We start from the raw sequence: 16,656 nt of genomic DNA, 5'->3' as shown, positions 1-16,656 counted from the left end.
TGACCCCACGGGGTGAGATCTTGCGTGGAGCCCCAGATCGAGGGAGATTATCAGTGGTCTTGTATGTCTTCCATTTCCTAATAATTGCTCCCACAGTTGATTTCTTCAAACCAAGCTGCTTACCTATTGCAGATTCAGTCTTCCCAGCCTGGTGCAGGTCTACAATTTTGTTTCTGGTGTCCTTTGACAGCTCTTTGGTCTTGGCCATAGTGGAGTTTGGAGTGTGACTGTTTGAGGTTGTGGACAGGTGTCTTTTATACTGATAACAAGTTCAAACAGGTGCCATTAATACAGGTAACGAGTGGAGGACAGAGGAGCCTCTTAAAGAGGAAGTTACAGGTCTGTGAGAGCCAGAAATCTTGCTTGTTTGTAGGTGACCAAATACTTATTTTCCACCATAATTTGCAAATAAATTCATAAAAAATCCTACAATGTGATTTTCTGGAAAAAAAATTCTCAATTTGTCTGTCATAGTTGACGTGTACCTATGATGTAAATTACAGGCCTCTCTCATCTTTTTAAGTGGGAGAACTTGCACAATTGGTGGCTGACCAAATACTTTTTCCCCCACTGTATTTTCAATTTTGTGTTGTTCCGTAACGAAGCAGAGCTTGTCAAGAAAGGTGAAGATCTCTCTCTCTTATGAATCTGACTCCATATATGTTTAGTATGGGACATTATTGGATTCTGCAGTCCCACCTTTTGTTGACTCAAATAATCTGATATTCCGAATGGCATTAAGTTCCTCTTCCATGTCCACCCAAATTGGCCTAGTCTAGTTCTCAATAAAGAGAGAGCCTATTTGGGCAGCCACAAAGGCTTCTTGATATAATTGCATATTAGGGAGCTTTAATCCTCCCTTCTCAGTCTTTGCCTGTAATCTCGCTAGTTTCATCCTGGCCCTTTTACCGGCCCAAGTAATCATTTTGTCTATGGATTTAAAGGTATAGACAGGTATGGACAGTGGTAACATGCCGATGATGTAATTCAGTTTAGGAGCTATGACCATCTTTATAACCTGTTTCCTATCCCATAATGAGATTTGTAGCGTATCCCAGCTCTTAAACTGGAGTTGAATTTTGTTCAACAGTGGGTTCAAGGTTTTCAGAAATCATGTTCTCTAGACCAGGATTTAAAGCGATCCCCAGGTACCTCAAGTTTTAAGGGACCCATTGAAACCTCCAGCTGAGGAAGTCATTTCTCAGACAATGTTTTGATAGGGGCATTACTTCAGATTTGGTCCAGTTTACTTTATAGCCCGATATCTCTGGAAATGCATTTACTAGGTCCAGTAAAGGCGGTATGGAGAGTTGGGGGTCTGACATTAATAGTAATATGTCATCTGCATAAAGCAGTAGTTTATTCTCCCTACCTCCCATTATAACCCCTTTGATTGACTGATGCAGCCTAATGGCTTCAGCTAATGGTTCTATTGCTATAATAAATAGGAGAGGCGAGAGACAGTCACCTTGTTTTGTGCCTCGTCCTACTGAAAATGGAGATGATCGTAGTCCATTAGTGACTACTATGGATTTGGGGTCGTTGTACATACATTTAATAATATTCTGAAAGCCCTGTCCAAATCCTAATGTATTTATATTATAATGCAGGTAGTCCAAGCCCACCCTATCAAAGGCTTTCTCTGCGTCTAGGGATAAGGCTGCCACTGAAGTATTCAAATATTTTGCCTTCCAGATTACATGCAAGATTATCAGATGAAGTTCTGCCTTTAAACAAATCCCACCTGGTCTGGATTTATGATTTTCTTAATGATATGATTCACCCTCATAGCCAGACGTTTTGTTAACAATTTACCATTACAATTTATCAAAATAATTGTACGGTAGCTCCCACACTCATGGGGATCCTTTGCCTTTTTGAGGATTAGGGTGATTACTGCATCACTCATAGAAGGTGGGAGCTCACCTGTGTCAATCGAGGTGTTAAATGTTTTCAATATTTCTGGGCTAAGCTGCTCTGTAAACCTTTTATAGAAATCACTGGGTATCCCATCCAACCCCTGAGTTTTATCACTGGGTGCTTGTCTTATAGTTTCGGTCAATTCCTCCAAAGTAATGGGGCGGTCAAGCCAATTCCTGTCTTCCTCTGTTAGTTTAGGAAGGTTCAAATTCTGAAAGAATGCCTCTGCTTTCTGTATATCTAAAGGACCGTCTGAGGTAAAAAGTTCCTGATAGAAGTCTCGAAATATATTGTTTATGTCTTTATGTTTGGTAATCAGCTTGCCTGTTATTTCTGATTCCACCTACTTGCCGATCTGTTTCTCTAGATTTCAATTGACTGGCCAACAGTTTTCCTGCCTTTTCACCTGATTCGTACCATCTCTGCTTCAGCCTGTACAGGGAACATTCATCTTTTTTACTGAATAAAGCATTCAGCTCCTATTGGGTTTTCGTCAGATTTACCAGAGAAATGTTGTTAGGATTGGACCAATATTCCCTCTCCAGCGTTTTGAGCTCTGTTTCAAGTTTTTCTGTTTATCAAATTTCTTAATAGTAGCTGATCATTGTATCATTACTCTGCGTATGTAAGCTTTAAAAGCTTCCCAGACATGTACCTGTTTAGCACTGTCATTGTTCGTTTCAAAGAATATTGTTATGTGTTTTAAGGAACAAAACATGTTGTCCTGTAAGAAGCTGGTGTTCATTCGCCAACATTTACATTATTCTGTTTCTTCTCCTATTCCAACAGTCAGATCAATGGGTGCATGATCTGTCACAGCTATCGTGCCCACACTGCAAGCACCCACTTTATCTATGAGAGAATGTGAGATCAAAAGTAGTCGATGCGTGAATAAACAGTGTGCCTATTCAAAAATAATGTGTAATCACGAGCAGTTGGATTGATGAATCTCCATATATCATAAAGACCAGCTACCGGTAAATGTATTATTTAACAAATATTTTCCCCAATCTTTTTCTCCCCAATTTCGTGATATCCAATTGTTAGTTTCAGTCTTGACCCGTCACTGCAACTCCCATACAGACTCAGGAGAGGCGAAGGTCGAGAGCCATGCGTCCTCCGAAACATGACCCCGCCAAGCCGCACTGCTTCTTGACACACTTGCTCGCTTAACCCGGAAGCCAGCCGCACCAATGTGTCGGAGGAAACACTGTACAGCTGGCGACCGAAGTCAGTGTGCATGTGCCTCAAGGAGTCGTTAGAGCGCAATTGGACAAGGACATCCCAGCCGGCCAAACCCTCCCCTAACCCGGACGATGCTGGGCCAATTGTGCACTGCCTAATGGGTCTACCGGTCGCGGCCGTCTGCGACACAGCCCAGGATCGAACCCGGCTCTGTAGTGATGCCTCTAGCACTGTGATGCAGTGCCTTAGACCGCTGCGCCACTCGGGAGGCAAGACCAGCATCTTTACACAGTGTTTTAATTGCTTCTTTAGTTTTTGAGGTCCTGGGTTTTGGATTTATCTAAAAATGCATCAGGGACCTGATTATAATCCCCCCCTAATACCAGAGGAAAATCACCAGTATTATTTTGTTAAATTGAAGGAAGAAGTCTGTATCCTCCTCATTCAGAGATTAGATATTTCCCAATAAAAAAATATATATATTTTAGTCATTTAGCAGACGCTCTTATCCAGAGCAACTTACAGTTAGTGAGTGTATACATTTTCATACTTTGTCCTGAAACCTTTACAAGTAAAATGAAGATTTGTCCCTCTTTGTTCCTAAACTCTTTTTCCACTTAAACATGTATACTTTTGGAAAGTAGAATAAAGACCTCCTTTTTTTGGGATTGAATGTATTATGGTAAGCACTGCCCTCCCATCTGTCTCCCACCCTAGGAGCATCATTTTCCAGCAAGTGGGTCTCTTAAAGCATAATCATGTCTGAGTGTTTTTGTTTAAGATAATTCAATAACTTTCGTTTTTTAAAATATGAACCTAATCCGTTCACATTCCACGACATAACTTTAATCACATTGGTCATCATATCTGAAAGGTTGTAAATATATTATTACCAAAACGTGACGAGTGTTAGAATATTTTTAATCAAAGAAAGTGAACGACTGGTAGTGCCCCCACCTAGAACACTAAACTTCCTATAGAACAAATATGTCATAAATATATCCCAAACACACAAGATACAAAAAAAAAAAAAAAACAGGCCTTCATCCGTGTGAAGTGTCCCGAGGACTTCCGAGCACTGACGCTCCAACTAGAATAAGAATGTTTTACCAGCGCCAAATATAGGCATTACTTTAGTGCCTTGTTGCAAACAGGATGCATGTTTTGGAATAATTGTATTCTGTACAGGCTTCTTTCTTTCCACTCTGTCAATTAGGTTAGTATTGTGGAGTAACTACAATGTTGTTGATCCAGTCTCAGTTTTCTCCTATCACAGCCATGTAACTGTTTAAAGTCACCATTGGCCTCATGGTGAAATCCCTGAGCAGTTTCCTTCCTCTCCGGAAACTGAGTTAGGAAGGAGACCTGTATCTTTGTAGTGACTGGGTGTATTGATACACCATCCAAAGTGTAATTAATAACATCACCATGCTCAAAAGGTTATTCAATGTCTGCTTCTTTTATTTTTACCCATCTACCAATAGGTGCCCTTCTTTGCGAGGTGTTGTTAAACCTCCCTGGTCTTTGTGGTTGAATCTGTGTTTGAAATGTACTGTTTTATTGAGTGACCTTACAGACAATTGTATGTGTGGGGTACAGAGATGAGGTAGTCATTCCAAAAGCATGTTAACACTATTATTGCACACAAAGTGAGTCCATGCAACTTATGTGACCTGTTAAGCAAATTTTTACTCCTGAACTTATTTAGGCTTTAATACTTATAGACTCAAGACATTTCAGCTTTTCATTTTTTTATTAATTAGTAAACATTTCAAAAAACATAATTCCACTTTTACATTATGAGGTATTCTGTGTAGGCCAGTGACAAAAAAAATCGCAATTCAATCCATTTTAAAATCAGGCTGTAACACAACAAAATGTGGAAAAAGTCAAGTGGTGTGAATACTTTCTGAAGGCACTGTATTAAAGTAGTCAAATGTTTAGTATTTGGTCCCATATTCCTAGCACACAATTATTACATCAAGCTTGTGACTCTACAAACTTGTTGGCTGCATTTTCTGTTTGTTTTGGTTGCGTTTCAGATTATTTTGTGCCCAATATAAATGAATGGTATCCTTCATTGAGGAAGATGGCTTGTTCATAACAAAACCCTTTGATATTGCCAATCACTTTAATAACTTTTTTGTTGACAAGATTAGCAAATTTAGGCATGACATGAAACAACAAATGCTGAGCCTTCATATTCATGCATAATGAGCCAAATAACGAAAGACAAGCACTGTAGTTTTGAGTTCCACAACGTGGGTGTGGAAGAGGTGATAATTTTTTTTGCTATCTATACATAAGGACAAACCACCTGGACCGACAACCTGGATGGTAAATTGCTGAGGTTGGTAGCGGAATAAATTGTGACTCCTGTTTGCCACATCTTCAATTTAAGCCTAGAAGACAGTGTGTGCCCTCAGACATGGAGGTAGGCATAGGTCATTCCTCTACCCAAGAATAGCATAGCACCCTTTAATGGTTCAAACAGCCGACCAACTTCTTAAAAAAAAATGGTGAGTTAGTGAGCAAGCCATGGAGTAGATTACGTTTTTCCGAGCTCCAGCTGAAATCTAATTTATTTAATACTTTATTTGTGCTTTGACCCAAAAAGAACTAGGAAACACAGCCTTTGAATGATGTTCTCTACTTTGTTCAACTTTTAATTTTGTTTTAATGCGTAAATGGCGCATAACCTGCAAAGGTTTAAGTTAAAAAGTAAAAGAGAAAACACTAGGCCCAAGACGAGGAGCTCGAGTTCCTCAACAAGTGGGAGCAGCGGCTCCTCCCCTCAGCTCGGCGAAGAAATGAACACCGAGGATTTGAAGGCCGAGATTCTTGCTGTCCTCAGAGCGGATGTTTAATCTATACTCAAGTCGGAACTCAAGGAGGCGCTCAGTGAGGACTTTAATTTGATTAAGTCGGAGTTACAAGCAGTCAAGAATGAACTCGCAAAGCATACAGCAATGGTTCGTGCTGAACTAGATACAGTTCAAAAAACTGTCTCCGACATGGAACAAGGCTTGTCAACATGCTCGGACGATACGACTACGCTACAAACCACGGTTAAGAAACTTGAAACGGATGTGGCTAGCCTTAAGGAACAATGCATACATTTTACAAGGTTATATGCGAAGATCCAATATCAGGATCATGGGGGTAGCTGAGGACCCGGGCTCAAGTTCTACTTCATCGGTCTCAAAGTTATTGAAGGAAGCCCTCAAAATAGATAAAGACGTCCTTGTAGACCGCTCACATCGGGGCTCTAAAGCACGAAAGCCTAGCAGAAAACCTCACATCATTGTGGCTAAACTACACTACTATCAGGATGGTATTGATGTTCTTCGGCATGCCAGAGAATTTGGCCCACTTCGATACAACGGAGCACCCATCTTCCCAGACTATGCCCCCAGCGTTGCTTGTGACCGTGTCGCTTTAAACAATGTCAAGAGTCTGCTCCGTGGACGGACCGATGTTCGGTATGGTGTGGCTTTTCCTGCCCGGCTCTGTATAACATACAACATTTAATTTTTTTACATTTTAGTCATTTAGCAGACGCTCTTATCCAGAGCGACTTACAGTTAGTGAGTGCATATATTTTCATACTGGCCCCCCGTGGGAAACGAACCCACAACCCTGGCGCTGCAAGCGCCATGCTCTGCCAACTGAGCTACAGGGGACTACAACAGCACAGAGAAAGAGTTCCAAGACCCCCATAAGGCGATGGCCTTCGTAACGGCGAACTTTCTACTGAGGTCGGATGAAGCAAATGGCTGAATGTTTACCTATTTGGTGATTAGGGTAATGGGCGAATGTGTCTACCACTGCAGACTCTGTCTCTCTTTTGTAGATACTGTATAGCGTTGCCAGTGGTATCAGTTGATATTGTTTTATTAGGTAACGTTAGTGCCTTAGTTCTGGTGAGTCAATTCTCCTTTTGTTTTAACGTTTAATTTTATCACCATGAAGCTGCTCATTTCTATTTCTCGATGGTACCCGTATCCAGGGTAGATAAAGCACAGTTATATTATTAGGTTATGTCATTTCTTTAAAGACATTGCTGCTAACTTAGTGGTACTGCTGTAAGATGTGATATATAAAATGTTTTATACTTTCTTTTAAAACAGCCTAGTTTTGGGTTGTAAATAAGTATTTCTTATTTATTTATTATGCGCAACTTGTTTTAAATCCATCACTATTTCAGCAGGGCTCTCTACTTGATAGGTTTAGTGTTCCCCACTACAAGCACATTATGTGTGGATATCGCTGCGTGGGGATTAGCGGTTACCTTGTTCTATTAGGTGACCAGGGTGGGTTTTCTTTTTCATACCAGACTTTAGAGTATTGTTTGTTTATGTTTTTTATTCTTCAACTTTTGTTTTTTTTATTAGCTATTCTTTGGAGAAAAAAAATATGGATCAGTTGTTATTGTAATCTGGCATCTATCCTTTCCCACCTGTCATTACATGGCTAGGCCTAATATCATGAGAGGGACAGCTGGTTGCTCAGTCACTTTTGCTAGCTGGAATGTTAAATCTTTAAATCACCCAGTGAAAACTAAAAGGGTTCTTTCTCATTTAAATCACCTTAAAGTAGATATCGCCTTTCTCCAGGAGACACATCTCCACACTTTCGACCACTCTCGTTTAAAAGGAGGGTGGATCGGTCAATCATATCATTCCAATTTTCATTCTAAAACTAGAGGAGCAGCCATTTTAATTAGTAAAAACATACTGTTCGCAATGTCAAGTGTAGAGGCAGACTCAGCAGGCAGTTTCATTATTGAGGTATACAGAAGATAGCCATATTTGGTAAAAGACCAAGTCCATATTATGGCAAGAACAGTTCAAATAAGCAAAGAGAAACGACAGTCCATAATTCCTTTAAGACATGAAGGTCAGTCAATACGGAACATTTCAAGAACTTTGAAAGTTTCTTCAAGTGCAGTCGCAAAAACCATCAAGCGCTATGATGAAACTGGCTCTCATGAGGACTGACACAGGAATGTAAGACCCAGAGTTCCATCTGCTGCAGAGGATAAGTTCATTAGAGTCAAATTGCTGCAAAGAAACCACTACTAAAGGACACCAATAATAAGAAGAGACCTGCTTGGGCCAAGAAACACGAGCAATGGACATTAGACCGGTGGAAATTTGTCCTTTGGTCTGGAGTCCAAATTTGAGATTTTTGGTTCCAACCGCCGTGTCTTTGTGAGATGCGGTGTGGGTGAACGGATGATCTCTGCATGTGTATTTTCAACCGTAAAGCATGGAGGAGGAGGTGTTATGTTGTGGGGGTGCTTTGCTGGTGACGCTGTCTGTGATTTATTTAGAATTCAAGGCACACTTAACCAGCATGGCTACCACAGCATTCTGCAGCGATATGCTGTCCCATCTGATTTGGGCTTAGTGGAACTATAATTTGTTTTTCAACAGGACAATGACCCAACACACCTCCAGGCTGTGTAAGGGCTATTTTACCAAGAAGGAGAGTGATGGAGTGCTGCATCAGATGACCTGGCCTCCACAATCCCCCGACCTCAACCCAATTGAGATGGTTAGGGATGAGTCAGACAGCAGAGTGAAGGAAAAGCAGCCAACAAGTGCTCAGCATATGTGGGAACTCCTTCAAGACTGTTGGAAAAGCATTCCAGGTGAAGCTGGTTGAGAGAATGCCAAGCGTGTGCAAAGCTGTCATCAAGGCAAGGGTGGCTATTTGAAGAATCTCAAATATAAAACATATTTGTATTTGTTTAACACTTTTTTGGTTACTACATGATTCCATATGTGTTATTTCATAGTTTTGATGTCTTCACTATTATTCTATAATGTCAAAAATAGTAAAAAAATTTAAGAAAAACCGTTGACTGAGTAGGTGTGTCCAAACTTTTGACTGGTACTGTATATCTTGTATTGTAATTTGCACTATTATGTATTAGACCTAGATATTGTGTATATGTACTAATATGTAGGCTGTGTTTGACGTTTTACATTTATGTAGTTCAGTCCTTGACTAATAATGTTCTGTACTATGTATTATGTCATGTTTCATGTGGACCCCAGGAAGCTGCTTTTGCAGCGGCTAATGGGGATCTTAAGAAATACAGATACCAAAATGGTAAAGTAATTTTATTGTAAATAAGAATATGTTTCTAAACACTCCTACATTGCAGGTGGCTTAGTGGGTAAGAGCGTTGTGCCAGTAACCGAAAGGTCGCTGGTTCTAATCCCCGAGCCGACTAGGTGAAAAATCTGTCGATGTGCCCTTGAGCAAGGCACTTAACCCTAATTGCTCCTGTAAGTCGCTCTGGATAAGAGCGTCTGCTAAATGACTAAAAATGTAAATGTAATACATTCATGTATATGCTCTAATGATTACAGATAGTCCTGAATAAATCGTGAATAATGATGAGTAAGAAGATTACAGATGCACAAATGTCAGACAAATGCAGCATTATCACAACTCAGCGTCACAATGGTAGGGATTAACTGAGCTGGTCTTGGGTCATTCATAAGTCATTGTCTCAACGCAGCCTTGAAATGCATTGGCAGAGTCCAGGAGCCAAGATGGGGTGGTTGCAGCTGTTTTGTAGTTTGAGGGGACAGTTCCATGGGTGAGGGAGAGGTTAACGATGTGTGTGGTATATGGACAGAGAGCAGGCAGGCTTTGATGAGAACAATGAGGAGAGGATCCAGGGAGTAAGTTGTAGTCTCGGATGAAATGATGAGTTTTCAGATATAGGAAGAGTCAATGGGGGCAAATTCGGAGAGCCGGGTTTCAGGGTGGCAGTTGGGAGGTTGACAGGGGGAGGGGCGGCTGGAGGAGGTTGATCAGTCAGTAATGAGTTTATTTTTGTGAATTTGTCCTTGAAAAACTGAAGGAGTTGCAGAGTGCTGTGGAGGAAGTAGAGAAGGTGTCGTCACGGGGCTGAAGTAGTTTGCTGACAGTGGAGAACAGAGTCCGGGAGTTCTTATTGGAGCTGTTGATGATGTTGGAGAAGTAGGTGGACCTGGCAGCACAGAGGGCATCTCTATAGGTGGAGAGGTTGAGTTTGTAGGCCTCAGCGTGGCCAGTGAGCCCAGACTTCCTGCTCAGGCGCTCCAGGCGGCGGCCAGCTTGCTTCAGGGCGCAGAGCTCAAGGGTAAACAAGGGGGAGGAGGAGGAGGAGACAGGTTTAGTTCGGAGGGGGGCAGAGAGTTGAGGGAGACAGATAGTGCAGTATTCAATTGGGCAGCTAATTCATCAGCTGAGTTGGGGGCATGGTCAAGGGGCAGGGCAGAGCAGATGGCATCAGAGTTGGAGGGGGTCAACAGCTTTGATGTTACAGAAGGTGATGAGGTGTGTCAGTGTTGTGGGGTGAGTATGAGGTAAGAGATAAATTAAGGATCTTGTGGTCAGACAGTGGGAACAGGGAGGGTGAAATATGAGTTAGGTTGAGGCCAACAGAGCAGACAAGGTCAAGAATGTGTCCCTTGATGTGAGTGGGAAAATTGACATGTTGGGTAATATTGAAACAGTCCAGAACAGCAATGAAATCAAAGGCAAGTTTTGAGTTTCATGAGCCGATGGTTATTATTCAGGCAGCGAAGACCGGGGGGAGTAATGTTTGGTCAGGAAAAAACAGGGAGGGGGAAACCATAGTAATCCAGGGCAGAGCGCAAACAGGAGAAATAGAGAGGAGATATTGGGCAGGTGCATGACAGTGATTTAGATCCAATAAAATGTCAGATAAATCCACATTACATTTTAGTCATTTAGCAGACGCTCTTATCGAGAGCTACATACAGGAGCAATTAGGGTTAAGTGCCTTGCTCAAGGGCACATCGACAGATTTTTCACCTAGTCGGCTCGGGGATTAGAACCAGCAACCTTTCGGTTACTGGCACAACACTCTTAACCAGCAAGCCAGAGCCCAACTAGACTACTCTAAACCAGCTAGCACTAGAACCCACAGTCCAAAACACATCTGAAACACAACCTTCGCCAGCAGAGAAAAAACAAAGAGAGAGCAGAGACTTAATCAATGAGATTGACGGCTGGGGCCCACGCGATGGCAAAAGAGTGGAGGCTGGATTACCAGAGCGAGAGCCATGGAGAGAAGCCGTAGAGCTAGCCGGCGAATAGAGTACCACAGTATGAGTCATAATACCCATAAAACCTAGCGGTCAAACAAGGAAATGGTTCCAATCGTTTTTCCACCATTCATTTTTCCCATAGGGGATTTTTCGAAACACTTAAAATAAGGAATGTGTTTCGTGTAGGCTTACCCTGGCGAGACGTTTTAATAACCGTGTAAATCTCTCTAGGACAAGGTGACTTTTATCAATATATTCGCCTGTATTTACATTTTACATTTACATTTACATTTTAGTCATTTAGCAGACGCTCTTATCCAGAGCGACTTACAGGAGCAATTAGGGTTAAGTGCCTTGCTCAAGGGCACATTTACGTCATTTAGCAGACGCTCTTATCCAGAGCGACTCACCAATTGGTGCGTTCACCCTATAGCCAGTGGGATAACCACTTTACAATTTTGGGGGGGGGGGGGGGTAGAAGGATTACTTTATCCTATCCCAGGTATTCCTTAAAGAGGTGGGGTTTCAAATGCCTCCGGAAGGTGGTGAGTGACTCCGCTGTCCTATTTACCCCCCTAAAATGAAATGCTAATTAGCTGCAACGTCAACAGTGAAGAGGCGACTCCGGGATTCTGACCTTCTAGGCAGAGTTGCAAAGAAAAAGCCATATCTCAGACTGCCCATCTTAATCTTTTCTTTTTATTGGCCAGTCTGAGATATGGCTTTTTCTTTGCAACTCTGCTTAGAAGGTCAGCATCCCGGAGTCGCCTCTTCACGTTGAGACTGGTGTTTTGCGGGTACTATTTAATGAAACTGCCAGTTGAGGACCAGTGAGGCGTCTGTTTCTCAAACTAGACACTCTAATGTATTTGTCCTCTTGCTCAGTTGTGCACCGGGGCCTCCCACTCCTCTTTCTATTCCGGTTAGAGCCAGTTTGCGCTGTTCTGTGCTTTGTTTCTGGCCATTTTGAGCCTGTAATCGAACCCACAATTGCTGATGCTCCAGATACTCAACTAGTCTCAAGAAGGCCAGTTTTATTGCTTCTTTAATCAGCACAACAGTTTTCAGCGGTGCTAATATAATTGCAAAAGGGTTTTCTAATGATCAATTAGCCTTTTAAAATGATAAACTTGGATTAGCAAACACAACGTGCCATTAGAACACAGGACTGATGGTTGCTGATAATGGGTCTCTGTACGCCTATATAGATATTCCATTAAAAATCTGACGTTTCCAGCTACAATAGCCATTTACAACATTAACAATGTCTACACTGTATTTCTGATCAATCTGATGTCATTTTAATGGACAAAAAAATTTGCTTTTCTAACGAAAACAAGGATATTTCTAAGTGACCCCAAACTTTTGAATGGTAGAGTATATACAGTGGGGAGAACAAGTATTTGATACACTGCCGATTTTGCAGGTTTTCCTACTTACAAAGCATGTAGAGGTCTGTAATTTTTATCATAGGTACACTTCAACTGTGAGAGACGGAATCTAAAACAAAAATCCAGAAAATCACATTGTATGATTTTTAAGTAATTAATTTGCATTTTATTGCATGACATAAGTATTTGATACATCAGAAAAGCAGAACTTAATATTTGGTACAGAAACCTTTGTTTGCAATTACAGAGATCATACGTTTCCTGTAGGTCTTGACCAGGTTTGCACACACTGCAGCAGGGATTTTGGCCCACTCCTCCATACAGACCTTCTCCAGATCCTTCAGGTTTCGGGGCTGTCGCTGGGCAATACGGACTTTCAGCTCCCTCCAAAGATGTTCTATTGGGTTCAGGTCTGGAGACTGGCTAGGCCACTCCAGGACCTTGAGATGCTTCTTACGGAGCCACTCCTTAGTTGCCCTGGCTGTGTGTTTCGGGTCGTTGTCATACTGGAAGACCCAGCCACGACCCATCTTCAATGCTCTCACTGAGGGAAGGAGGTTGTTGGCCAAGATCACGCGATACATGGCCCCATCCATCCTCCCCTCAATACGGTGCAGTCGTCCTGTTCCCTTTGCAGAAAAGCATCCCCAAAGAATGATGTTTACACCTCCATGCTTCACGGTTGGGATGGTGTTCTTGGGGTTGTACTCATCCTTCTTCTTCCTCCAAACACGGCGAGTGGAGTTTAGACCAAAAAGCTCTATTTTTGTCTCATCAGACCACATTACCTTCTCCCATTCCTCCTCTGGATCATCCAGATGGTCATTGGCAAATTTCAGACGGGCCTGGACATGTGCTGGCTTGAGCAGGATTTTAATCCATGACGGCGTAGTGTGTTACTAATGGTTTTCTTTGAGACTGTGGTTCCAGCTCTCTTCAGGTCATTGACAAGGTCCTGCCGTGTAGTTCTGGGCTGATCCCTCACCTTCCTCATGATCATTGATGCCCCACGAGGTGAGATCTTGCATGGAGCCCCAGACCGAGGCTGATTGACTGTCATCTTGAACTTCTTCCATTTTCTAATAATTGCGCCAACAGTTGTTGCCTTCTCACCAAGCTGCTTGCCTATTGTCCTGTAGCCCATCCCAGCCTTGTGCAGGTCGACAATTTTATCCCTGATGTCCTTACACAGCTCTCTGGTCTTGGCCATTGTGGAGAGGTTGGAGTCTGTTTGATTGAGTGTGTGGACAGGTGCAGTTAATACAGGTAATGAGTGGAGAACAGGAGGGCTTCTTAAAGAAAAACTAACAGATCTGTGAGAGCCGGAATTCTTACTGGTTGGTAGGTGATCAAATACTTATGTCATGCAATAAAATGCAAATTAATTACTTAAAAATCATACAATGTGATTTTCTGGATTTTTGTTTTAGATTCCGTCTCTCACAGTTGAAGTGTACCTATGATAAAAATTACAGACCTCTACATGCTTTGTAAGTAGGAAAACCTGCAAAATCGGCAGTGTATCAAATACTTGTTCTCCCCACTGTATATCGATGATTAAATTACTTTTAACAATAAGTATAATTTACTATAATAAATATAATATTTAGCATTACTGTTTAACTAGGAAAACGTGCATAATTTTGATACTTAGATAAATAACATCAGGGAAACCATTTCCCCCTACGTAAATGGGAGGTGATATCGGCGCAGACCTCTTTAGAACCACATGCAGTAGCTATAATGGCGCCGGAGGAGATGGCTGCCATTTTACGGCCCCCTAACCAATTGTGGTATTATGTGTGTTTTTTCGCATTATTTGTAATTTATTCTGTACATAATGTTTCTGCCACCGTCTCTTATGACCAAAAAGAGCTTCTGGATATCAGGACAGCGAGTCGGAAGTGAAGGATATTCTACAGACACCAGATAAGGCCCAAATCCCCGTAATTTGCATGAGAAAGAGACAGCGATATCGTGGACGTGGGTCGGGGTGCCTTGTAAGGATCCGACGGCGAGAGAGTAATCTGTCTCTACCATCAGTCCTATTAGCCAACGTACAATCATTGGAAAACAAAATAGACGACCTACGATCACGGATATCCTACCAACGGGACATTAAAAACTGTAATATCTTATGTTTCACCAAGTCGTGCCTGAACAACTACGTGGATAACATACAGCTAGCGGGATATACGCTACATCGGCAGGATAGAACGGCTGACTCCGGTAAGACAAGGGGTGGCGGTCTGTGTATATTTGTAAACAACAGCTGGTGCACGAAATCTAATATTAAGGAAGTCTCAAGGTTTTGCTCGCCTGAGGTAGAGTATCTCATGTTAAGCTGTAGATCACACTATTTACCAAGAGAGTTTTTCATCTATATTTTTCGTAGCTGTCTATTTACCACCTCAAACTGATGCTGGCACTAAGACTGCACTCAATGAGCTGTATAAGGCCATAAGCAAACAGGAAAACGCTCATCCAGAGGCAGCGCTCCTAGTGGACGGGGGCTTTAATGCAGGGAAACTTAAATCTGTTCTACCTAATTTCTAACAGGAAATAAAACTCTAGACCACCTTTACTCCACACACAGAAACGCATACAAAGCTCTCCTTCGCCCTCCATTTGGCAAATCTGACCATAATTATTTCCTCCTGATTCCTGCTTATAAGAAAAAACTAAAGCAGGAAGCACCAGTGACTCGGTTAATACGGAAGTGGTCAGATGACGCAGATGCTAAGCTACAGGACTGTTTTGCTAGCACAGACTGGAATATGTTCCGGGATTCTTCCGATAGCATTGAGGAGCACACCACATCAGTCACTGGCTTCATCAATAAGTACATTGATGACGTCGTCCCCACAGTGACCGTAAGTACATACCCCAACCAGAAGCCGTGGATTACAGGCAACATCCGCACTGAGCTAAAGGGTAGAGCTGCTGCTTTCAAGGAGCGGGACCCTAACCCGGACGCTTATAAGAAATCCCGCTATGCCCTCAGACGAACCATCAAACAAGCAAAGAGTCAATACAGGACTAAGATTGAATTGTACTACACCGGCTCTGATGCTCGTCGGACGTGGCAGGGCTTGCAAACTATTACAGACTACAAAGGGAAGCACAGCCATAAGCTGCCCAGTGACACGAGCCTACTAGACGAGCTAAATCACATCTATGCTCGCTTCAAGGCAAGCAACACCGAAGCATGCATGAGAGCATCAGCTGTTCCGGATGACTAGGTGATCACGCTCTCCGTAGCCGATGTGAGTAAGACTTTTAAGCAGGTCAACATTCACAAGGCCGCAGGGCCAGACGGATTACCAGGACGCGTACTCCGAGCACGCGCTGACCAACTGGCAAGTGTCTTCACTGACATTTTCAACATGTCCCTGACTGAGTCTGTAATACCAACATGTTTCAAGCAGACCACCATAGTCCCTGTGCACAAGAACACTAAGATAACCTGCCTAAATGACTACCGACCCGTGGCACTCACGTCTGTAGCCATGAAGTGCTTTGAAAGGCTGGACATGGCTCACATCAACACCATTATCCCAGAAACCCTAGACCCACTCCAATTTGCATACTGCCCCAACAGATCCACAGATGATGCAATCTCTATTGCACTCCACACTGCCCTTTCCCACCTGGACAAGTGGAACACCTACGTGAGAATGCTATTCATTGACTACAGCTCAGTGTTCAACACCATAGTGCCCTCAAAGCTCATCACAAAGCTAAGAACCCTGGGACTAAACACCTCCCTCTGCAACTGGATCCTGGACTTCCTGACGGCCCGCCCCCATGTGGTAAGGGTAAGTAACAACACATCTGTCATGCTGATCCACAACACGGGGGCCCCTCAGGGGTGCGTGCTCAGTCCCCTCCTGTACTCCCTGTTCACACATGACTGCATAGCCAGGCACGACTCCCAACACCATCATTAAGTTTGCCGACGACACAACAGTGGTAAGCCTGATCACAGACAACGAAGAAACATCCTATACGGAGGAGGTCGGAGACCTGGCTGTGTGGTGCCAGGATAACAACCTCTCCCTCAACATGATCAAGACAAAGGA

This window comes from Coregonus lavaretus, assembly GCF_964263955.1.
Source record: "Coregonus lavaretus genome assembly, chromosome: 23".
Classification (NCBI taxonomy): domain Eukaryota; kingdom Metazoa; phylum Chordata; class Actinopteri; order Salmoniformes; family Salmonidae; genus Coregonus; species Coregonus lavaretus.
This window is presented reverse-complemented; position numbering follows the sequence as displayed.